The following is a 26,616-nucleotide window of genomic DNA, read 5'->3' as shown; positions in this document are numbered from 1 at the left end:
AAAGTGAAAAATTGAAAAACTAAAATCCAACAAGTCGCCCTGCATCTTTTCTTGGAATCTTGTTGAAATAAGTGCAGACCTTCTCCTATGATGCCTTCAGATTCTCTGCTGTTTTTAACAAGGATTTATCTCAGATTTACCGCTGAAAACACAAAACAGAAAATCTGCACAATGTTTGCCTTTAAATTGACTATTTTTATAATAAAAAATAACTTGTATCCGCAGGTTTTTATTGACAGTTCATCTTCATACAGTGGGAAAAAACATGTTTGTTCTAATGGTTTTACATCAAATTTAGCTTGAAGACATAAACACCTGGTAGGAAATTATTTTAAAAATGAGTTTTTTGTAGAGTTTTTTTAATTAGCCAAATGGAGGAACATCATTTATTTATGCAAAATGTGTGAATGTTACATATTTCATATGCTTTATTTGAAGCAACTTTCTAAAGTCAATTACATTTTCATAAAGTATCCCCCAAAAAAGCTCAATTTATACTTAATAAATAAGCTGACCTTGATGTTGGCGTAATTTAAAGGCCTAAAACATGCTTAGCCTTCATGCAGAAATCTTTCCAGGGTCAACTAAAGTACATAAAGGGAAAAAATAACTTTATTGTGATATGTTTTGTTAAAATACTTTATGATTTTTTTTAGGTGTTTTAGTTACAGCATCACCATGTGCTTCTGGGATAAAAACCCAGCCTTTATTTTAAATTTTTTTCATAGTAAATCCTTAGTTTAGCTTTATTTTTTTCCTAATAGACTCTATTTAGAGACTGAAATATGTATTGCAATTGGTATTTTTTTGTTCCTCTTGAAATTATTTATCAGGTCCATTTGCATTTCTAAATTTGTGCTATAATTTATTTACACAAAAAAACATTGAGTTTTCATTTTTATCTTTAAAAAAATCTAGCTAAATTTCTGAAATAGATTTGTACTTTTAAGACTCTTTCTGAAAGGTAAAATCTGAACATGTAATATCTTAACTTTGCCACTAGGTGACAGCATCTACTGGCTCTGATCTACTCTGTGCAGATTGATGAAAGTTGTTTTGTTATTCTTGCAAACATCTGGGGAAAATCAGAGTTTCTGCTTTGGACACCAGATTTATTACTTGTCTAACATTAGAGGAGTCTGCACCAAATTTCAGAAATCAACAGGTTAGTGAGAAAAGCTAAGATTTACGTCACAAATGTCAGCAATTGTTAGTTTTCTTATGCAAATCTCTGAAATGCAGTTCTCATATGAAATGTCCTCTGTTTTTTGGGCTTTCCCACCAAGTTCTTCCTGAGTTTGACATTATTTTTGATAAGCAGACGGGGGGGAAAACACTCTCCCACACTTCTTATCCAGCGCTGTTATGAAGAGGCGCCGGATCCACATGGGAGATGCGGTATGCTGGGTTTCAACACGACTCCCGGCTCTGTAATCTGATTTCACATGGAGAAGCAGCTACAGGTGGAGCGTCTCAAAGGGAAGCAGCAGATGGCACGCAAAACGCAGCCTGATAGTATACCGCTGTGCCGTGTGGGTGATGGGAGCGGGGGTTTGGAGGCCGCATCTTGTTTCCCATCATTGAACCCAGACTCTGCTTTGATGTACACCATGAGGATCAAATGTGATGTGAAAAGAGAAGTTGTTGTTTAAAATGTATTTTTTTGCAGTTTGCAATAAAAAATATTGGATGCAAAATATAAGTAGATTTCTGATGGTCTGAAGTTTTGTTTCATAACTCCGCAGGTTTGTGCAAAGAATGTGATTTTGGTCTAAAAAAAAATGGGGAATTCTTCTGCAAGGCAGCTTTAACTCTCTATTATCACATCCATTGGCGATTAAAATGGTTTTACCAAGAAACGGAGAACAATTCAAAGTAGTAACGCAACAATGAAATCAGCTAAAATGTTAAATTCCCACTCTAATCATCTTTTGATCTTCGGTTATACTGTCTTTAGCCCAAATCAAAAAACCTGTGACCTTTCTTGGACCAAGTTAAGTAGAAATTCACCTCTTAGTCAATGGCGCTACCGTTGGCAAAGAGCACCCCCCCCCCCACACTTCCCCTCCCCCTGCTATAAGCTTGAAGCCAGGAGCTTGTGGCCCACCCAGTGCATTTTTACGACACATTATACATCTTTTTCAAACTGCATTTTTTTGTCTTCTCCTGATTCACAGCGATTTGAATAAATACTCAACAATGCAATTTTAAGCTTAAATTCTTTTAGATATGTCTTCTATAATGAGAAAAATGCCACAACCACATGAAAAAAACACCAAAAACAGGATTTTCTTTAGAAAGCAGAGATGTTATGGTAAAAAATGATTGAAAATCAGTGGGAAATGAATCAAACCTCAAGATTATCACTAGAATGAATTGAAAATTATTATTTCATTAACCCTTGTGCTATCCTTTGACCCCACCCTTACATTGAGGTGTTCTCCCTACCATGACACAGGTGGATAAAGGTGAATAGGATTTCATGTAATCCATGGACACAAGTGAGGATGACAAATCATGGAAGAAAAAAGGTTTAGCGCACTGTCTAGTAGTGGGTCTAGATGACCCAACTCCCAATGTTAATGTGCCTAGGATAGCTCAAGGGATAAACCTATATTTTTACCAGGAAGTCCCAATGAGATAACCTCTCTTTTTCACAGGAGACCCTGAAATAAACTGTGATCAATGTCTTACTATAAATGTGATAACCTCACATTATACATCCACTGTAGCAGGAAAGAGTTTCTGTGAAACTCACAGAAGGGGAACCAGAAAAGTCTTTTAGCAAACTGATGAATTTTTATATTTTGCGGTTAACATAGCTGCCGAAAGGCAAGGAGCCAAAATTCCCCCCATGATCCACTGCAAAACAGCCCCTGGAACCATAAGCTCTTGTGGGACTAGGATAGATCCAGGTGGGACTCCGTGAACAGATTTATTTACAGCTGAAGGCTGACAGTAACGTTACATGATAGCCAAAAAAATAACAATAAATAAATAATAAACATTTCTTTGAAATAGTGTTTCAGCTCTGAAACCTTTTTAATAAAAATGATGAAAATAAGAATCATAAAAACACTTTTTTAAGCCTCTTAGAAGAAGAAAAAACGTGCGTATATGCAGAAGCTTCAAAAATCCATGTAGGAAGCAGCGTCTCAATGGATAATTTCATTTCATTCACGGGCTTTACAGCATCCGAGTATTTATAGAAGCTGCAGCACATCCACAGGAAGAGGAACACAGCTTTAGTCAATGGATGACTTTAATGAGCAGTGGTGTGTGAGTCATGTTTATGCAGCAACGTATCCTGTTGAGGTTGAACTCCCCTTCTTCTCTGATGAAGACTCCGTTGCTCCTATCAGGAGCTCTGGTGGAAGAGTGAAAGGAGGTGGGATCTTTCAAGAGAATCGATTTCACCTTTTTTTATGTGTGTTTTTTAAAGGAATAATTGAAGAATCTGCAGACTTCAATGCATCTAAAAATATCAGAGTTAATTAAAATGTTCATTCATTCATCCATTGATGTTCTTCTCTTCAGCCGGGACTTCTACCGGGGGCCTTCTTGCTGTGAGGCATGAGCGCTAACCACTGTGCCGACGTAATTAAAATGTATCACTTAAACACCATTTATAATGAACATTATTATTGTCAAATCAGAGTCAAGAAATTCAAAAGTCCTTCTGTAAAAAATAACCTCACAGAGTTCATTAAAAAAAAAGTTCTCCATGCAGGAGACCTTCTTCATTGTGTCAAACAGCCTGTAAAGAAGTGTCGGGGGGCCCTGGGAGCTGTAACCACTGACTCAAACTGTGCTTACACTCCTTTCTGCTCTCCGCCTGGTTTGTGTATCATCAGTCGACACTTCGAAGGTCTGAAGAACCCTCTCTGGCAAACGTCTCTCTCCTCACTCTGACCTTGGTGAAGGAGATGAGGTGACCTTGCCTCCACTGCGAACAGAATCCTACATTCTAGAGAGGAACAACTTACAGGAAATCAAGATGCCAGAGTTTGATTTTTTTCTTTTTTCAGACATCAGATCCAAGAGGAAAAGCTCCAGTTCTTTCACTAAAATCAACATCTTTTTAACGCATATAACTTCTTCTGGACTGCAGTTGGTGGCCAGGTGGGGTCTTTTCTTGCAGAAAACAAAGTATGATTGACGTCTGCAGAGCTCAGGAATGTGCTGCTTGTGGGCATTGCAGTAAAACTGCAGAGAATTGCATTCCTCTGCTGTCATTTGTTGCATGTCTTTGTAATGGGTCCAGACAACCTTACCCAGGAAATCCCTGTCTGGGTTGCATCGCATACGTGGACACATGCTTCTCAAACCAAACCTTTCCCCCAATATTTTGCATGTAATCAAATACAAAGCAAAGACTGACCGCTTCTGTTAACTGGCTGAGTCGCTTGCATGCGGTTTGTGCTCAACATTCTCTGGAGGTTTGTCATTTTTCAGTGTGAAAATGAAGCAGTTTCAAAAGGAAAATTGAGGAATTTTTAAGTTTTGTTAACATTTGCTTTGAAAAAATTTCAGATTCCTTTTTTTGTCTGGTGCTGGGATGATCAAGAAGAAGCAGGAAACTTTATGAGAAAAAGTTTTCCAGCTCTTCTAATTTAGCTGACACTGATAGAACAGGTACTGCAGCATGTAAAACAGAGTTTTACTTTGAAAAGCAGGAATTTTTTTGAAGCTTATTTTAATTTTTTAAAGCTGCATAACACTGAAAACCTTACAGCTCGATTTCATTTTTTTAAGTTTTTCTTTTTAGATTTCAAAAGCTGCATTACTTTGTGCGACACAAAGGGCGATGTGATGTTTTCAGGGTTTTAAAGTATTTGTTAAAAATCATTTAGGGTTTATTACAGCACAAAAGAACAACTGAGAGAATAAAGAAATTATGATACTTCTTTTTTAAATTGTAAATCTTTATTTACTGGTTGAATGTTTTAGTTCTCAGATTTTCTGCGATGTTTTCATGTAGAACAAAGAAAAGGAATGAGAAATGTACATTTTCAGCATTTAATTCTATTGAGTTTTATGTTCAAATACGGGTCACACTTAAAGCACTTTCGAGGCAAATACACGATAATTGGACACAAAAAAAACATTAAATCAAGCAAAAGATAAGAGTATGTGAGACTTTATTAATCCAACTGATCACAAATAATCCAAGATGATGGTCCCAATCGCATTAGAAAAACGTTTTAGTAAAATCAGAATGAAAAACTGATCAAACCTGAGTTTCATGTCAAATGTGAACAAAATGACTGGACTGAATTTTCTTGCATCGGCCTCTAAAGTGATGGATGACTTTGCATCACGGATTCATTTGAAACTTGTCAGTGTTTCTTCTGCTGTTTCTGCAAAATTCCTCAGACCTCAGCAGCCATCCTGGATCAGAGCTGCTCTCTTGGCTCCAGTCAGTATTTTTGAGCTGAGGGACCCTCATCTTCTCCTAATTATGTTTGTGGGTTACAGGGGAGGCACAATTGGAGACCTTTACTAAAATTAATCCAGTTTTCTTTCAGAAAAGAATGTAAAAACTGAGTTTTTTAGGTGATTATGTGCAAAACCGTGTATTTTTTATGAAAAATATAGGTAAATATAATGTGCTAGCAGTACATTTTCCTATTTAACCAGTAGAAAACAGTTTTATCTTCATCTAAAATCCTCACAGATTCTTTAACTACTTGCCTTTTCATCCCCCACCAACCTCTAAACACGAGGAAGAACAACGCATCCGAGACCGCCTGCTCTCCAAATGGGATGCCCTTGCATGAGCAGATGGATGTCCAACTCAATTTGGTTCTGAGACAAAGATGCGCCCCCTTCCCAGCATGGCCCCTCCTCTTTGGGTCCACAGGTTAAAGCTGACTTAATCAATCAGGGCCTTGAATGAAATTACTGGAGTGTCCCCGAGCTTTCACCCACCCAATTAGGGCGATTCATCCCCTCAGGGTGGAGACGGTCCCCTGGCACCCGCAGGGTCAAACTAATTAAACATCTCAGCTTTTACTACCCCCCCCCCAAACATATACATAACCACCCCCGCTTCATTTTCTTAAAGCTCAGAGACTTCATTGATGGCTTTGAAGGAATCGTTCCTTCACTTTTAGATGCGTGTTGGGCTGAAGTTATTGAACCCCCAACTCTCAGAAGTAATCATGAAAATGGGGAGTGATGGGCCTGAAGGGGACGATTGACTTTAAGCAACTCTGGTGACAACTGACATATTAAACAGTCTGTGTGTGTGTGTGTTAGTCTTTACTTGCTTTCTTTTGCATCACAAATGTTGATTTTAGTATCAATTTGAAAAAATTTACCCCAGAAAAAAATTGTTTTGAGGTGGAATGGAGGAAAAAGTACACAAAAAATTAAGTTAAGATTCACTTAAGAAATAATTTAAAAATAATCAAAAAATATCATTTTTTTTGTATAAAATGTTCCTCTGTTTCATAGAGAAGTCTAAAAAATGCAGATTTGGCCACATTGTTTCTTGTTCCAGCTGGCATTGAATCTAGTTTTAATTAAAGGAAGTGCTCATTTAAATAAAACTGCCTTCTGTGTGGACTAATTAAGCTGTCTGAACCTTCATCAGCCCTGCAGTTTAGATAAATTAGACTGAAAAGCAGGAGAATGTAAATAATACAGTTAAAAAGTGAGGCTGAGCAGCACGTATGCGTTTGATTTAGTGTCAAATCAACTGTGTTGATGAACAAGTGTGAAAGTAAAAATCTCTGAATTAAGTGTTTTTGCAGTGAGACGGTGCAGAAGGAAGCGACAGTCATCGCAGTACGAGGCCTGCAGCGGTGTTTATGGTGCGTCAGAGGTGGATATTGTCCAGAGCTCCTGTCCGCCTGTTGTTTGAATTTTCAAAGGTGGACAGGATGACCAGTCTGCATCAAACTGCCATGAAGCACGCTGAAACAAGTCGAGTTTGGCATTAGTAATCATGGCATCATTTCTGATCGCAACAATTTCCCTTTGAATGAGTACATTTTCAGAAGAACCAAAGACTAAACCCTAAACATCTAACCTGAGCAATTCTGTTTGTGCGTAAAGACCCACTTTGAGGGGCTGTAAGCAAGTGGTAGAGAGTGTTAAACGAAAGCTCTCGGTTATGGGTGACGGGAAGGGGAACGGGGTTGCTCCACACCAATGATCCCCACCATAAACTCAAAGGGTGAATTTCTAATGAACTACTCTCACACTGCGTAAAACTATGACACAGTTTTATTTTTTATTTTAATGTCATGTCCAGGTACATGTCCATACAAAAGCAACCTCTCAATAAGTTTCTGCTTTGCCAATATTTTTTTTTAATAAACAGTTTTCTCAGGACTGAAGATCAACACAGTTTTGAACCTACAACTCCAGCGAGAAGCAAATCTGTAGCTCCTTTTAAAGTCCTGTTTTTCCTCCAAATCCTCTTTTTTTACCACCTCCTCCTCTGCATCAATGTGATATTCTGCTCATCTTTGACGCTCCTCTAGAGAGACTCAGAGGTGGAACGGATGAGGCGTAGAAAGGATGAGGCGGAAGACTTATATGCTTCCTATGCATAGAACTGTTTATGCTGTTTATGCTGCAACTGCAGGCGGGATTCTTTTAGAAAGAAACAGACAGATTTTAAAGACAACTCATATCCTAAACACTTTAGTGATGGCTGGCAGCTTTGATCCATGACTTTACATGAACTGTAGCCCTGGAACAAGTAAGATAGAACAACTAAGATCTAAAACTAGAAGAACAACGGGGGGGAGTCTTTAGCACATGACTGAACAGGTGTGTAACATGATCACATTGAGATGATTATGTGCAGAAGGTAACACAGGTAGCCCCAAATATGGTCATTCTCCTAAAGTCAAACGAACGGTATGGGGATTTTATTGATAGAAGGAAATAACTGATGAAGCACAAATGTAAGAAAAGTTGTATTAATTAAAGGGAAGTTTTAGGCTATTTATCTGGAACTTTACAGGCATTTTAGAATAAAAGCCCATTGTATATAACTGTTTTCTACCCTGAAGTTCATCATCATTCCACTAGGGGCAGTAGAAGAGGGGCTTTTCTTGCTCATTTTAAAATGGCTGCCTGTGTGAAATCTCAAGAACACTTTTGGCGTGAAAGGTTTTGCTAATTTTGGTGGTGAGAATAATTCCTCTATTGTTTTTTCTTTTTTTTATGACTACTTGTTGTATTGATAGAATAGAAAATTTGTTGAAAAATATTTCTTAATAGTAAAGTTACACCATGTTGAAAAAGTGTAGATCAAATTTGGGGCAGTAAGTAAATCAAGTGCTTTTTTTCCTGAACATTGAAGTCAATAGTTTTGCATTTTAAACTAACACTGTTGTCAAACAAAAAGTTACAAAAACATCCAAAGGATTACAATTGAAACATCCCAATCAAAAAACTTAATTGCAAAATTGAAATTAATTCAAAAAAAAATTATTTAATTCTTGGATGTTGAGGACTTTATATGGTAAAAAAGAAATAAGCAAAAGTTACTTTCTTTTTTTTCCTCAAGCATCAAAATAGCCCCATCTTTGTAATATTTTCATATGAACTTGGATGCGTCGTTAGAATATTCAGTTTCGCTCTGTGGGTCCAACATGAACAAAAATGGATGCTGAGCCGCAGCGCAGGGTTGGAGAAGCGACGTCAGCTTCAAAGTGCAGGAGCAAAGATGAGTTAAAGCGGAAAATGCTGTCTTTGAGAGAATAAAGTTCATTTTAATCTGTTGAGTGGCCATGTGGGTTCTTCTCCGACAGCTCAAAGGAGGATGTTTTAATAGATTTAAGTAGCTAAAAGCACCGAAATGGTAAAGGTCAAGAATACGACATCACAGATTTTGCACCCTGTAAAATCTTTATGGGAAACGTTATCAACATTTTTATTTTTTTTTCTGAAGAGTGAGCACACTTAAACCAGGAGAAGACAGCAGATAAAATAAGTTTATTATATTGCAATTTACCCTGAAGAGTTGGATTTCACCACTATCCGCTAATGCACTGTGAGCAGGTTTTATATGCCGGCCCTTCTGTTACCAACACCGTCCATCAACCTGAGCATCAACTAGGTTATCCCAGTCAAAGAAAGCTAATTGAACTTTAGTATTTCCATGACTGAATTGCCTCAGACATTGATTCACTTTGAGATCTTGCAAGCTTGGAGGCTAACCCTTGACCCCAGGAAGCATATAAAACACCAGGAAGTTTACACACGCCCCCAATTTGTAAGTGATGTCTGACAGAAGGGCGGTATATCTGCAGGGTGGCTGTCACACAGCCACTCTAATCTGAGAAATGACTCTTTGTTTCCCCGAAAAGTCTAAACCGGGTGGAGGTTGAGGGCAGCACTGAGATATTTACTCTAATTGAAAGTGAAGTACAAACTCATCAGGTTGTGAAAGTCATAAAAAATGTGTTGTTGATAAAACTCAAGTACAAAAAAAATGTTATTTTTAAAAATGAATAACTGTGTGGACCCATAATAGATAAACATGCAATCAAAACCTCTTTTGTGGTAACAAAATATTTAAAATGTGAACAAACTAGGCAACTAATTGGTCGTCATATTAACAACTCATGATCTGTTAGGTAAGAAAATTGATATGAAAGTTACAAGATGGACAGAGTAAGTATTTTGTTCGAATGGTTAAAGTATTTTGTGAACACAAATTAGTTTTCGTTCATACAATTAAAGTATTTCGTGGTCACGAATTAATGTTTTGTTTGTTTGACTAAAGTATTTAGTGGCCAAGAATTAGTTTTTGGTTTGAACGATTTAAGTATTTTGTGGCTAGGAATTAGTATTTTGTTCAGACTATTTGAATATTTTATAATCACCAACTATAGTAGTTCATGTGTTTCAACTTCAAAATCTATTGGCCAAGAATTTGAAATTACTACTTTGGCCAAGAATGAATATTAGGTTCATATGATTTTAGCGTTTCGTAGCTGCTAATTGGTATTTCTTTTGTAGAAAGTTATTATTTCCTGGCCAAAAAACAGTATATTGTTGGTATGAATAGGTATTTGGAGGCCATGACCTAGTATTTTGTGTGTACAATTTAGCTATTTTGTGACTACAATGGTTTTTTTTTGTACCATGTCATTAGACAGGCTCTGTAAATTATTCTTAATCTTGTTCTGTGTATTTGTTCTTTTATGAAGATTACCACAAGACAATAACATTATCAATACAACCTACAGTTGGTCTACAATTAAAACTTTATATTTCAAAATGTATATATATTTTTTGTACTCGTCCTTGCTTTATTCTGATGAAAAAGCAGTCATACACAGTTATCACATTAAAATATTTTCAAATGTAATTATTTGTGTTTGCACTTATAGGTTTAACAGTCCAAATGTATTGTATTCTCACCTTAAGTGGGCTGAATTGAGTTTATAGATTTGTCATAGAAATAATTGTCTTCTGTAAACAAGTCCTAAACATAATGACATTATGACAAAAAATCAAAAGGTTGTAAAGGAAAACTGGTCAAAGAACTTCCGAACCATTGGGCCTGGATAATTTGAGTTGATATCTGGAAGCTGAAGGTTCCCGATTCTCAGGGATTGGATTGCTGGAATTTCAGCTCTGTGGGGAAGTCTCTGGTGAGTCAAGGCTGTGCAGTCACCTTTCAGTCGTAGCACATGGAAACTACCATCATGCACTGAGGTCAGATGCCAGGGTTGAGTAAGGGATACGGCTTGACCTTTGGCCTTTTGTGAAATTCAGCCATTCGTCATGCGTTGCTGGATCAGAGGCTTTGGTTCCTGCCACATGTGTTCATAATGCATGTAGCGTCTTCTGGCAGCAGCTTCCGTGAAGCCAACCAACCTGCTGATGGATAGAAGTCAATGGCAGTTGAGCCATGTGCTTCCAGAGAAACGCTGGCTCTTAAGCTGATGAGGTTCCTTAGTGTTTTAACAAACCTTCAAAAAATGAGGACTCACCTTTGAACTTTCTAAACAATCTTGATAAGACGCCATGGGTCCAGAATACAGCTTTTTTTGATTCCAGCAGTCTTTGCACTTCAAACATCGCCCAGTCTGGTGCAAAATGTCTAGTGTAGCTGTCTGCTGATGTTTGAAATGATTGTAAAAAGGCGCCTTAAAGAGAACTTTAGCTGTTTACATAGGCTAAGATAGATGAATCTGGCTCCATTGGTTTGTGTACATGTTACTTTTTGAAGGACTCGCTTTGAGCGCAGCCTACTATACACTCTCAAAGAGCTAGCGCTGAAACTGAAAACATATGCCAGGTGCTTAGACCCAGACAAGTGAGCAAAGTTTTTGTATACTTAAGCCATTATTTACATTTTCAGCTCAACACTGACTGCTTTTGATTTGACAGTGTTTCACAGGGTTGTCTCTGTTATAGGAAAGGCCACTTCATATGTTGCCGCTTCAATCTGACTATAAAGATTCCCATGCCTGTTGTATTTTAGGAAAAATGTAATTTGTTTACGCTTTTGATTTGAATTGGTTCTAGTTTTTATTTCCGGAACATATTTTTATGATTGTTTATATTAGAAAAGTAGTTAAAATACCATTTATATTGAATTGTTTTTACTTATCAAGACTTATGTGAAAGATTAGCATTTGCTTGGTTATTCTAATTTTGTAGCAGGCTACAATTTGTAATGTTGCAGAAAGTATTAGAGATCCAAACTTGGAGTTATCATTTAAATGCTTTGAGGATTCAATATTTTATTTCTGAAGACAAGATGAAATAAATTTTACAAAATGGGGTATGTTCGAAGAAATGCTAGCAAAGGATTTTGGACTTGGTGTCACAACCCGATCAATACCAGAAACCCGATCAGTGCAAAATGCTTCTTTTTCCGTGCAAAGCGTTTTACGACAATTACCGGTCAGAGTATCTCTAGGAAAATATCTCTTGAGATGGTAACTATAATAGGTACTTCTTAAATGTTTACAATAGTTAAATAGTATAGTTTAAAAAGTTACAGATCTGGACTGGACAATGTTGTCTTTAATGACAAGAATATAAGATTGTTATCAATATTGTTTTTGCTAAAACAGATCAAACAGTCAAAAAGGCAAAACTGTCAAGAAATGTTACCCAGAGCTAATTTAATTCATAATAACTTAACTGTTGCAATGTTTGCAAAAACAGGAAAGTGAAATAAGATTTACGCATGCGCAGTACCGATCAGGTTTCCGATACACATCGGGTTGTACTTAGCCTGCTTATAAACCACTAACACAAAATCTCTGAACTCCAAAACTCCAAAACAGTGTTGTCAGGTGAAAATAATGTTAAAAGCTTGTTAGTGACACATTTAAAAGTTGTCCTCTACACAACAATATCATTTAATTGGTAGGTTTGAGTTATTTTTTCAGATTGTTTGGGTGGATGTTTTTTTTTTTTTTTTTGCATAAAGCTGCATAAATCTGGTTTCCATTTGAATTTACCACTGCTGCTTCCTGTTTTTTCATTACTTCCCAGGTATAGAACACTAAAGAATTAGACAAGTTTGAGACACTTGCAACAACTGTGTCTCTTTTAAGATCTATTTTTTTATTTTGCATCCTTTAAATGCACTTTATAAGTCAGAAGCACAACACTGTGACCTTCATGCTCACAAAATTAAATCACAATATTAGATTAAATATTTAAGAAGATTTTAAAAAATCCCATCTAAAATAATTGCAAGTACTCTAATCCAGGGAGTAGTTTATTCATGTAAACTCCTTTCTTAGCTAGGATAAAAATGAACAAATTCAAATACAACACTAGCTTCCGCTAATATGGGCACAGGACTGCTTTATGTAGCATGTTTTTATATCTGTCCTTCCCAAAATTAAGTGGACACATGGAGGAAGAAGGGGAGGGGTCGGAATGTACTTTTTAAAAAAAATTTAAAAATCAGTCATACCATGACATTCTATAACCTACATTTTATTACATGTACATACAATTCTAAATTTTTTGATATTTTTTGTGTGAAAGGCCCAAATGAAATTAGGGAACACAGAACGATGAGGTCACCAAGGTTAAAACTGGTTGACAACTTTGGTGGGGAAGCTTGTTGTCAAGTGGCAAAATGCAAGAGAGATGAACAAAAAAAGGTCAAAGCCATCTTGTGCCCCATTTAGGAAAAATAAAGAAAAGAAGAAGAGGTTAAGCGAGATGAAGAAAATGGTTTGTCCTCATAGCTACGGATGCACGTTTTTCTAGTGCTACCTGCCACCACCACCCTTGCTGTCCTTATTTAATAAATAAATTCAGTTCATTCACATTTTCAGAGACTTTGTTTGTCAAATTGGCCCTACTGTTTTTTACGGAGCCCGTGTCCTGACATTAAGATATAAAAATATATCTTGTTCCCACAGATTAATATCTTGTTCCCACAGGTTATTATGTCGTTCGCACGAAATACTATTCCGTTCCCACAAGATACTATTGCGTTCCCTCAAAATACTATTCCGTTCCCTCGAAATGATTAACTCGTGCGAACGCAATAATTATGTCATTCGAACGCAATAATTAATCCGTTCGAACGCAATAATTATTCACGTCATAAGTCATTCAGGCGGATATGCTCTCTGTACGCCGGCAAAACTAAGCCGCTTTCAGCGGTAACTTCCGTGTCTCTGTGACCCATATTCGTTCAAAAGAGGAACATGAAAAACAAAAATGATCACTTTATTACCGTCTCAATGAATATAACAAAAATATAAAAAGATTTATGATAACTAGGCTGCTTTGTCATACGATAGCTCCTGCTAGGCTACTACTAGCTCTCTGATGTATGGCGGCATTTGGGCAACTGGCTGGTCTGTTGTCAGACAGCTGATATTGTAGTTTAGGGTCGAATAGGAATATTCAGGACTTGTCTTTTATTAACTTTAGCAGTCAGTATCTTTACATTCGAAGGCTATTAGGCTACATGCTAACTGACTAGCCGATCATTTCCTGTTATTAATTTACGTCATAGATTTACAGCAGATACCTTCACATTTCTGTCTGTGTGTGTCTCATTACATTGCATTGAAGACACGGAGGATGTTTAGAGCAGTGTTTTTCAACCTTTTTTGAGCCACGGCACACTTTAACCTTGACAAAAATCCCGCGGCACACCAGCATCCCAAAAAAAGAAAAAAAAAAGCAGAAACTCATAGTCTGTTTTGATCTACAGCCCCCCCCCCCCCCCCCCCCCCCCCGGCAATCTGACGTGCATTTTTGTGATAATTGTGGCAGAAAAAGCAGGAAGTTGCAGATGTTTTTCTAAAAGATGTAATAAAAGTTAAGTTACATACAAACTGTATGTTCGTTGTGTTTTCAAGACGCTGTCCCTTTAAGCCAATGCATCATGGGAGATGTAGTGTGTAAACTGCGAGAAAACGGCAGAAAGACTCGCGTCTCTGAGCTTCATGGTTTTGTTCACTTGTTCCACGGTCTGATACCGGATTCTGTGGAAAGCTACACCGCTAAAGACGAGCTTTAGCTGGTGTTTTTGTCGGAACTGACTGAGTTATGAGCTAAATTGGAACAAGGAAGTGAAGACTTTAACCACTTCTGATTGGTCAGATAGATGACATGTGATTAAGCCTTCAAGAATGATTGGTGGAGTCGTGGAGACAGTAAAAGCTGCGGGACTTTTCCTTACACAGTTATAGCTGCAGCTATTTCGCGTTACCGTCATTCTTATCAAAATGTCTTTAATAGAATCAAATAAACACAAAGAAAAAATTATTTTATTATCGTTTATAGTCCTAACTACTCAGTGTTTTATCAGGACCTGTTTGGATGAACAAAGAGCTGATTTCCTGGAGATGGGAAATGCTTTTAGATCAGTTAATGAGGGCAATTTTCCACGGCACACTTGACCATCTCCCACGGCACACTAGTGTGCCGCGGCACACTGGTTGAAAAACACTGGTTTAGAGAACAGATTTATTTATTTCAAAAAGCACAAAAGCATCCATCGTATTCACGTTCATTCACATGATGATGATCTGGTACGCCCTCAGTCATCTTAATGCAAAAGCCGCTTCCTGCCGCTACTTCCGTGTCTCTGTGAGCATTCAATAGGGGTAAAAATAAAAGCAAGAATGGTCGATCTGTTATTTTCTCGATGAAAATCTGAAAAATATCATATTAAGCTGGCCTCTTTCGCCTAAAGCACTTACCTTTAGCTTGTAGCATAACAACAACATCACCGTGTCCCTGTGACCAAGGTCTAACAACAAGACCAATGATTGGCCAGTGATTGGCAGCAAAGCATGCTGGGAAACGTGACGTACTGCTATTGTTGTTATGCTACAAGGTAAAGGTAAGTGCTTTAGGCGAAGCAGCCAGCTTAATATGATATTTTTCAGATTTTCATCGAGAAAATAACAGATCGACCATTCTTGCTTTTATTTTTACCCCTATTGAATGCTCACAGAGACACGGAAGTAGCGGCAGGAAGCGGCTTTTGCAGCAAGATGACTGAGGGCGTACCAGATCATCATATGAATGAACGTGAATACGATGGATGCTTTTGTGCTTTTTGAAATAAATAAATCTGTTCTCTAAACATCCTCAGTGTCTTCAATGCAATGTAATGAGACACACACAGACAGAAATGTGAAGGTATCTGCTGTAAATCTATGACGTAAATTAATAACAGGAAATGATCGGCTAGTCAGTTAGCATGTAGCCTAATAGCCTTCGAATGTAAAGATACTGACTGCTAAAGTTAATAAAAGACAAGTCCTGAATATTATTATTTCCTATTCGACCCTAAACTACAATATCAGCTGTCTGACAACAGACCAGCCAGTTGCCCAAATGCCGGCATACATCAGAGAGCTCTGCGGCGGCGCTAGTAGTAGCCTAGCAGGAGCTATCGTATGACCAAGCAGCCTAGTTATCATAAATCTTTTTATATTTTTGTTATATTCATTGAGACGGTAATAAAGTGATCATTTTTGTCTTTCATGTTCCTTTTTTGAACGAATATGGGTCACAGAGACACGGAAGTTACCGCTGAAAGCTATGAGGTTCCATTTGTGCCAAAAATCTGTTTTTGTGTCCACTGTCTATGTCTTTGGTCGTCTTACTTTGTCGTAAGGACTAAGCAAGCTTAGCAAGCGTTGCTACTGTCGATAGCTCCGGTCGTTAGCTACTGTCGATAGCTACTGTCGATAGCTACGGTGTTTGCTACTGTCGTTAGCTACTGTCGATAGCTCCGGTCGTTAGCTGCTGTCGATAGCTACTGTCGTTAGCTACGGTGTTTGCTACTGTCATTAGCTACGACGTTTCCCCGTGTTTTGTCGTTAGATGTTCTCGTTTTTCAAATTTTGCCAAAGTCGTCAGAAAAGTCCTTTGTACGGCCGGTAAATTTTTTCCGGTACTATTGCCATATTGCCAGAAAGGGTGGTGGTGGGGGGTGGGGGGGGGGGGGCATGCATACAACGCTTGACACGAAAACAAAGTGGCGCATTACCGCCACCTTCTGATCTGGAGGCGAACTACTTCTATTTAACGCGGAGAATGACACATAATAAATATGAACATTTTACGAAGACTATTTATAAATGTGCTGTGTTCTGATCATGAAAAACGTGGCTGATTTATTAATAATAAAATTACAAACACATTGGTGTTGATTTAAAGTATTTGTTCAGAAATAAACCCTCAAGTCATTAGTCCATGGCAATATTTATTTTTTCGCCGCTGAACGATTTACGGGGGCCTTGCAAGGAGGCCTTTAAAATATCTTCGATGAGTTACCTTCTCAAATTTTAGTGGGTCGAGTCACTAATTATGAATATAACAGTCGAAAACTGACTGTTTTTTGAGCTTTTCTTTTTAATCTATTTATGTAACCATGAGATGGCGCACTCGGGACCAGTATAAGGCTATTATTAGCCCGTCTGATCCTCGTTTATCCATCAGATTTGTAACAACATATTTTATAAAGATCAGTCATTTTTCAAAATAATTTGAAATAATAGTTTCATCACAAGATTAAATTAAAGCCATACTCTAAATAACTTTAAACGGGAACGTGAAACCGTTGTACGCATGCACCCCCCCCCCCCCCTCTTTCTGGGAGTGCGCGTTTGAAGGATTGTCAATAAAGGTTTTTTTTTTAAAGTGTTTTGTTCCGTGATAATACGGGAAACAATTTATCGACGGTACAAAAGACTTCTCTGACGAACATTGCAAAATTTGAAATACAACAAGATCTAAGGACACGACATGGTGAGAGAACGTAGCATACGACACTAGCAACGGTTGCTAAGGATCTTCCTGACGACACGGTGAGACGACGTAGCAAACGACACTAGCAACGGTTGCTAAGGATCTTCCTGACGACATGGTGAGACGACGAGGCAAACGACACTAGCAACGGTTGCTAAGGATCTTCCTGACGCCGTAGTTAGACGACATGGGATAAGGACAATGACAAATATAAAGTTTAAGGATAAAGCAAGCATATACATCACAAAGTTAATACAAAGTAATAATCAAAGAATCATGGGCATGCAGAAGATATTGCTTAGTAATACATAGACATGAACCAATGTAAAATGAACTCGTTCAATAGACATAGACAATGAGCCCAAAGCATAGACAGTGGACGCAAAAACACGATCAGTAGACATAGACAATGGACCAAAGACATAACAGTAGATGCAAAAACACATTTTGATATTTTTGGCACAAATGGAACCTCATAGAAAGCGGCTTAGTTTTGCCGGCGTACAGAGAGCATATCCGCGTGAATGACTTATGACGTGAATAATTATTGCGTTCGAACGGATTAATTATTGCGTTCGGACGACATGATTATTACGTTCGCACGAGTTAATCATTTCGAGGGAACAGAATAGTATTTTGAGGGAACGCAATAGTATCTTGTGGGAACGGAATAGTATCTTGTGGGAACGGAATAGTATTTCGTGCGAACGACATAATAACCTGTGGGAACAAGATATTAATCTGTGGGAACAAGATATATTTTTATATCTTAATGTCAGGACACGGGCTCCGTAGTTTTTGGCTAAAAATAGAAAAACCAAAAATGATCATGTTAGCCCCACTATTTAAAAAATTCCAATTCATTTAGATGAAAACATGAAAACTATTTTTAATAATTTTAACTATTTTTTTTTTCATTTCCTAAAGATCAGACAGTTCCATCTGTCTCTGCTAGTCCTGTCTAATTTACCATGATGTTTTGGGGGGGAAACTAGAGAATTATATGTAAAAAGCAAACTGTCATTCTAAATCTGCTTTTGTCAAAATACCTGTTTTCTATTCAAGTTGTTAGTCAGATGTTTCATTGTCTCCCATAAAAAACACTTTCTACGTGAGCAGTCATTAACTGCTGGAAGAATCTCCAGCGACAGCAGAAAATCAGCTAATTTTCTGTTTCACGACTCGGTCAAAAGGTCAGTCTGGGATCGACAGGAGGTCGGTAATAAACCGCGCTGACCCGTGACTGTTAATGAGGGCCCAATCGGACAATGATTATTGCTCACAACCAAAATCCTTTTAAAACCAGGAACACCCACAAAATATATATTAGCATCATTGAACTCGGCAGCAAATATCGAGTGACCCTGTCGCTCTGGGAGAAGAAAAATCTCCTCTCTGCTTGATTGAAATTCCTGCTGAAAGATCCAAATCTTCAGCGCTGATCCTCGGTGGCATTCCAATTGCAAGAAAAAGACAAATGAAAGTGATAGCATGATCAGCGTTCCCCACAAGCAGACTTTTCTCAGTCTATCCTGAGCCAGACCACCTTAAATCATGTAGATTATGACAAATGCTGCAAGGGTGGAATGTGATCGTGTTAACAGTCGGGGTCTTTTATTGCCTTTATGACCAAATGCTATCAAAGTCTGCACCTGCTGTGAAAATCTGCCCAAAGGCTGATTGTAAGTTTTAGAACAAGGTCACACTAACAAGCAAGGAGAGCTAACACTAAACAAAACACACATTTCTTTGTATGTTTCTAAACCTTCTTTAGGCTGGAGATGTTTGCAATGACAGCTCTGCAAAGAGTAATGAAGCTCAATAAAATGCAGCAGATGGCACTGAAAACAAATAGTGATTCATACAGCAGCTTAATGAGCTGACGATAACAATAGTAAATAAACGTTCTTAGTCTTTTGGCTGCTTCTTTTAAAGGTTGTCAGTGCAAATCATCCACCTGCGGCTGCATCTTTTTATTCACTGTTGTGCACTTTATTTCTATGTCAGAGTGGAGCCTTGTTGCTTTTTGTGGATCTTTGTGTGTCTTTTCTGGGTTGATTGTTTTCAGGTGTGCTGCTGGACAGGTGTGCCTGTTGATTGGAGCAGAGCTGATGGATGAAGCCTTGAGATTTACATGTGGTTGGTCAGTCTTTGAGAAGCTTTGCTGGAATGTGGGAAGAGTGGTGCATTTGCAGGTTTTAAACAGTGTTGGTGTACAATGTAGTGTGGTATATTGTGTATGATTTTGGTCATATTTTTTTTTGTTTGAGTTGAAAATGTCAATCTATGTGTGTGAACGTTAATCTCCTTTGATTTTTCTCCTCTTTTTAAGTCTTAAGAATGCAGTTTTTGGTAAATGGTAGTGATGGGCAAATGAAGCATTGAAGCCATTCATCCAGTGCAATGCTTCTTGAAGCTTCATTTGCTCTAGTAAGACATCTATTGGATGCTAAAATAAATTAGGAGTGTATGGCCTTTTGCAGAAAGCCTGTGAATAAAATTGTCAGCCATATAAAGAAAAATTACAAACATGTATGTAGTATACTGTGAGCATATATACATATATACATATTATAGGCCACTGGCTGTATGGAAAATGATCATTTACAATGCTGCGTGGTTGGGGTATGCCTCACTTAGAAATGGCTGGTAAGTATTATTTAAGAGACGCATCGTTGGTTTTCATTTTAAAAATATGAATTTCTCCTAAATATCCAAATTGTCACTGTCCACAACTCTCCATCAAACATCTACATTTTATAGTGGAGCCTGAGGCTTAGGTCGCAGTCAAAATACGCCGCAAAATTGGAACCACTTCCTAAGTCAGTCAAATGGTACCGCCAAGTAGCGAGGCTTCTGATCTTATCGTTTCAGCCCCTCCCCTAAAAACCTTGATATGTGCAACTCAGAAATGCTCCTTCTCCTGCTAGGGACATGCTTCAAACCCTTGAAACAAAACCTCATTCTAAGAGAGTGTATCAAAATACCGATATTTATCAAAAATGAACTAAAACAAACTTGTTGCAGAACGTAGACGTCTCAATAAAGATAAAGTATATGAAAATAACCCCATAGTTGCTATGAGTATTTATTTGTAAAAAGCTTTGAACCAGACTGTCATTGTGTTTACTTCTGTTGTCAGTGATGGGAAGATGAAGCGTCATGAAACATTGAGGCCTTCCGTCCAATTGGTTCACTCCAGCACGAAAAGCTTCTACACTGGTAAATTGACCAATGTAACAAACTATCTAGTAGTTATCTGGTGAATGACCTGGCTCCAGTTGATTCATATTTCTAAACTTTCTTCAAACAGGAAGTCATAAAAACTTTTTTTTCCAACTGTAATACATTCAAAAAACTCTGTTGCTTCAAAAATTCCTGAAAATACTTAGTTCAACCTCGAATTTGGTTGTTGGAAAACTTCATGCTTCTTCTCTCCAGAACTGTTTCTTGCTTTTTTATTGTTTTACACCAGAGACATCATGAAAGTACCTGTCCCAATGTGGAAAACTCTGTGTAATGTGAAAATTTACCAGCTGTACAACAATGATTCTTGGTCTGTAATGCAACCAAAGGAACCTGGCTCCAAGTATAATCAATGGAGACGTCTTTCTCTCCATAGCTGCTGTTAAACATGACATCATGTTTGCATAAAGGATGTGTTTCTGTCTGCAACAGCTGCTGCAAACGTCTCCTTCAGATGAGTGTTTGAGCCAACTTACAGTATAAATCTACTTTTAATTGAGTGCACGGCGTAGCATCGGTGCATCACTTCGGTTTAATGCAGAGCGTTTCTCTCCAGACGCGTTTGAGAAATGGAAGCATCCTTCAAAGTGGCAGGCAGCAATTGATTTCTGTGTCGCAGGCGGGATGGGAGGCTGGAGGAGCTCATTGTTAATCCTGCTCGCTACGTTTCCTCAATAATTTGTGTTGTGCGCTTATCTCTGTAATTAAACCTTCCTGTCCTCTCGGCTGCTTTTCAAAATTGGATTTCGCTTGAACTGCCATCGGTGGATGTCCTGATATTTTTTTTTTTTTTTTTTTAATGGTGCGGCGTTCTCACTCTCCAGCGACTCCCTCATTCCAGGGAACATTTCCAGGACTCTCCTCCCAGCAGCTGTGGCCCACCAGAGTCCAACTGCTCCTTCCAAACTTTCAATCCCCTCAGTTGTTTTGTTCGTTTCCAGTCCCAAAGACATCCGCCTCACATAGACGTTGGATAAAATATCAAAATATGTGCTGTTTTCCATCTCTGCGCTCTGCTTTAAATCGTTTTCAGAAAGAAAGTTTCCCAGGTGTGTCCCCTTCAAACAAAACTACTGAAATGTTCCAACAAACCTCTGTAGCTCTTGTATCTCAAACTCAACCATAACTCCTTCATTTTTGTGGTTTTTACACAAACTTCATTGATGGATGAGCAATTTCTTTAATAAGATTACATTCCAACTTTTTGGTTCACTTTCTCCTCCTGACTAGCAGAGAAAAAAAATGGCCAGTTAAAATGTTTTTTAAATCCACCAAATCTGGATCTGTCTCATTCAGAGCAATCAGCTGATGGATCATGACCTCAGTCTTGATGGGGATGTTTGTCATCCTGGTGACTTTACTCTCAAACCTTCTCAGATCCAGCAGGAGGCATTGGCTGAGTGAAATAAACAGAACCACATCATCTGCAAAAAGTGGCGTCCTATGATTGGACCTAAAACTTAGTCTACAGATTTCAGGGACAGAATCTTTGAGAAAAAGCTCACCGGAGCACAAGCAGCCCCTGGGAGTGACTCTGGCTTTTTGGTGGCAGCATGAACTGAGCTGACTTTATACATTCTTTGTTTTGTGTGCGCTACGTAAACCTGCTACATATGATATGGAGCTCAGGTTACTGTGTTTGTGGAGTGCTAAACTTTATCCTGATAATTTCCATTGGAAGACGGACAAAGTTGAGTTTGTTTGTTGAATTTTTATGATTTGATCACATTTCCTCTTATTTAAAAATGGCTGGGTGACAACTTTCCATTGAATAGCTTAAGAAGGAACACAGTTCCGAGTCCTTGGAATGAGTTTACTAATGGTTTCCTTTCTTCACCTCTGCTGTCCCCCCTTTACCACACCATCCTATTGCTGCCAGATCCCACGTTTCATGTGCAGAGTGAGATCATGCCGGTGCCCATTTGTCATGGAAAGAAACAAACTCCAGGCCACCTCCACTTTCTTCTTTTTGCAGTGATGCATGGATTTTAACCAGGAAGGAGAGATTTTTCTAAATCTGCTCCGACACCGAGCGTGACTTCAGTAGAATTCTTTCTGTTTTTTCTGGGTGGCAATAAAGCTCACAGTTCCTTGAACAAACTCCTGGGCGTCTCTGTCTGTTTAGCATTTATCAGATTTGCCGTTTTTGTGCCTGACAGCTAATTACTGATCGCATTATTCACAGCTCTACCTTTTGGGTTTTGCTCCCTTTCATGGTCGTGTCATCCGTGGTTCACCAGCGGTGCAGAGGGAGTAAATCCAAACTCAAAGCAGCTGCTTCATATGACGAAAACATTGTTTTACTAAACGTCTAGGTTTTCCAATACCAGTAAATTTGTCAAGCTCAGGTCAAACTTCGACCAGTTAGGAACTCAAATTCTCTTTAAGTCACATATGTGCCAACCATTTGAAAATTGAAGTTTTTATCCATTCGGAATTCAATGACGCCAAGTCTTTCATTTACCAGAATAGCGCTTTGCACCTCTTTGATATTTGACACCAAGCCTCTTCCAATTGTAGGTGTCGGACATGTGCTAGTAAACAGTCCAAAAAGAAGAAGAAGCCCCTCCTTGCTTGTCCAGTGTGAACACCATGGGCTAAAAGTAACTAGGGTTTTAAATGTGCCTAGAAATTTGTTTGATACAAGTTGCTACTCAGTGATATTTGAATAATGTTAAGAAAAAATTCAACTCAAACCAAACAAATATAGCTTAAAAGAAAGGTTTCACATTAAACCCCAAAACATGTCCTGTTAATCCTTAAAGGGGGAACTGAATTCCCTTTGGCTGGGTTGTGCTATGGCAGCCCCATATCCCCATAATGGATAAAATGGGTCCAGAAGATGGATGGATGGATGGATGGATGGATGGATGAATTCCCTGTTTGTTAGATGATCAAGTTTCACAATGGTTTTGCAGTTTTAAGTCTTGCCTGCATGCCTCTGCCTCTCTGATGCATGCGTTTAAGACGGCGGGCAATTCGGGAGACTTCCCCTGACTCACGCTCGCCACGCTTTGGTGTGACAAATGCGTGCCATGTGCAGCGCTAACGAGGCGCAGCACGCTTGAAGGTTGCTGGTACAAACGGCCATGCAGCAGAAACAGCTTTTTCTGCTGCGCAGACACACCTGCAGCATGTGAGGGCGCAAACGAAGGATGAGTGACAAACAAATCTGGAAGTCCATGGTCTCTTAAAGAAAACTGCATGTAATCCTCCACATCAGGCCTTCCACTCTCATTCAGGTGATTTACTGCAGAGGCTCTTTTCATAGCAGGAAATAGTTTTTTTTTTAAATCTTTTTCAACCCTTTTAAAGAGGACTTAATTGAGTGTTCATGGACCAATGACAAACCCAGAAGGGGGGTAAATCTAGCCCCTTTTTGGAGGTCATTATTCTCTCCTTTCCTCCGTCTTGTTTAGATTTTTCTTCTATAAAAAGTGGTTTCTCCTCTCATGGTCAAACAAAAAACCTTTCCTCCTGATTTTGTGCTGAAGCAGCAACACAGGCATTCATAGCAGCACAGGTTTGGCTTGGTTTTGTTAGCCAGCAAAGCATTATAGCTTCCAGTGCTGAGCAAGCTTCCCTCCATGAGCTCATTTGACGCCTTCATGAAATCCCTGCAGTTTTCCTAAACAGCTGAGTGAGATAGTTCCCCCTTAAAAGCCAGATTTGAAACAAAACCGAATGTTGACCGCAGCAACTGGAGAACATGTTTTTATTTATGCGTATCTGTCCTGATCTAGAAAGGTCTGTTTTTTTCATTCAGGGGAAGGATGTAATAAATGGAGGAATGCTTCATTCACAGAGGTTCTGAAAGCAAAACATTTGTTTAGTTTCAAAAGTTTAAAACTCTTAAGACACCAACTTCTGACAGCAAACAGCTTGAAGATTTTTTATTAACTGCTCCAGGCACCAGGGTTGCCGCTAACAACTCAGAGGTGAATTTCTAATGAACTCCTGCCGCTCTGCAGAAACTATGTACTAGAAAACGACACAGGTTTTCTTCTTTTTGGCTAAAAATGGCCTAATCATAATTAAAAACCCACTAGGATCAAGAGATGATTAAAGTGGGACTTTACACCTTGATGTTGATGTGTCATGAGTGCAAATAAGGAAAATCAGGACATATTGTTGAGATTTTTAAGTGGTTGACTTGCTTAATTTCAGCAATACAAGCAGAGGTAAAGACAATAAAATCAAACTTCATGAATGTATGAAATCTATTTAAATTATTAATTCATAAATTGATTAAATGTTAAGGAAATATTGCTCCTAATCAGAAATACACAAAATAAAAAAATAAAAAGGTGAAGTGATTTTTGCCCCAACAGCACTTTGAGACAGTAATCTATGACTCATACCCCCCCTCCCCCCCCTGGATTACTGTAACTCACTTTTGTCAGCCAGTCGTCCCTTTCACGCCTGCAGCTGGTCCAGAACACAAACCAAATCACACCAGTTCTGGCTTCTGCCTGTTCATTTTGGAGTTCACTTTAAGAATCCTTTCTCCGTTGTTTTTCTTATTTTTTGAGTGGTCTCACCCCGACTTACCTAGCTGAGCTTCTCTCTCCCTACTCACTAGGTCAGCTGACCTGCCTCTCTTTGAGGCACAGAGGTCTGAAAGGAAGCCTAAGGGGAAACAAGCATTTTCTATCTGTGCTCCGAAGCTTTGGTACGCTTTGCTGCTAAATATTCGACAAGCGTCTTCATTTTTAAAACTCGACTGAACACTCATTTTTACAGCCAAGCATTTGGTAACTTAAGAGATTTTACTCTTTTTTTTTTTTTTTTTTTTTTACATTTTGAATTTTCATTGTTATTTTTCACTTTCAAGTTTTTATTCACTTATTTACCACTTATGGCGCAGTGGTTAGCGCTCTTGCCTCAGCAAGAAGGGCCTTGGTTCAAGTCCCGGCTGCGTGGAGTTTGCATGTTCTCCCCGTGCATGCGTGGGTTTTCTCCGGGGACTCCGGCTTCCTCCCACCGTCCAAAAACATCCTTCATAGGTTAATTGGTTAAACTAAATTATCCCTAGGTGTGAATGTGAGAGTGCGTGGGTGTGTGATTGTGGACACTCTCCCCTGCGACAGACTGGCGAGCTGTCCAGGGTGTCCCCTGCCTTCGCCCACAAGTGTCCGGGATAGGCTCCAGCAGCCCCGTGACCCCGAAAGGGAAAAACCGGAAGAAGATGAATGAATGTTTTGAAGTTTTTTATTTATCTAGTATTTTTTTCAATTTTAATTATTTTGCGCTTTATAAAAAAGATGATGATAATGATAATACTTGTGTTTTAAATAAAAAATGTTAGCTTAGTGCAAACTACAAAAATACATACAATTATTGTTGTTGTCATTGTTTTTGTTATCATTTAATAATAATAATAACAATAGTGTAAAAATGTTTGGTTCATTTAAATTAATTTGGTGCAAAACCTGTTGAGAACTGGTTCAAAATTTCATCAAAACCTTTTTTACTCTTTTTTCTTTTCAACAACAAAACCTTAAAATCTCTACTTTTTACCTCTTCTCAGGGTTGAAAAATGTTTAATTTGTACCTATTTATTCATTTTTCTGAACTAAAATTGTCAAAAATTCAGTAAAATCTGCAGTAGAGACTCTTTATCATAGTTTGATTCGAAGCCTGAGGCCCAGATGGAGTATTTTTAGAGCGGCCATTCGATCGGCCGCAGATTAAAAGCAGCAGAAGTGATGAATGCGTCTGACCTTTCTGCCGTCACCCCTCTCCCTGCGTGAGGCAGGAGTCCTCTCTGATGCTTGGAGCTGTTAAAGTGATCTGTTTGCTGTCTAGTTAACGGAGGGAGGGAGGGAGGACGGTGGTGGGGAGGAGGAGCAGGACGAGTGGAAGAAGGTGGAGGGGGCTCGGTGGAGAGCGTGTAATAGGACACCAGCCGTTCTCCTCCCTCTTTCCTCTTCTCTCTCCTCTCTCCTCTGCTCCGTCTCAGTCCTGCCTGTGAGCACCTCCATGGAATAGCTGCATTTTTTTTTCTCTGCCGAGGCTGCAGGAGTCCGGAGACCCCCGTGGGGGGGCTTGGAGAGGAACAAGTTTGGCGGATCTGTCTCCTTCAACTGGGATCATCTCTGGAGGAAGCTCGTGGAAGGTGAGTGCTGCCATGAC

The 26,616-nt window shown here is 38.7% G+C and overlaps 1 protein-coding gene across 1 annotated transcript in view; it reads left to right on the top strand.

Moving 5' to 3' along the window:
- Positions 1-26,269: 26,269 nt before the first annotated feature.
- Positions 26,270-26,616, top strand: part of sema3c (sema domain, immunoglobulin domain (Ig), short basic domain, secreted, (semaphorin) 3C) — a 44,558-nt gene continuing 44,211 nt past the window's right edge. Inside the window, exon 1 of the mRNA XM_023952565.2 lies at positions 26,270-26,599. The gene's annotated coding sequence lies outside the window, so the exon portion shown is untranslated. The remainder of the gene's footprint in view (positions 26,600-26,616) is intronic.

Source organism: Oryzias latipes, chromosome 23, assembly GCF_053564925.1.
Source record: "Oryzias latipes strain Hd-rR chromosome 23, Olatipes_Hd-rR_3.1".
NCBI lineage: Eukaryota > Metazoa > Chordata > Actinopteri > Beloniformes > Adrianichthyidae > Oryzias > Oryzias latipes.
The sequence above is the reverse complement of the archived record's forward strand: the minus strand, read 5'-3'. Positions and strand labels throughout refer to the sequence as shown.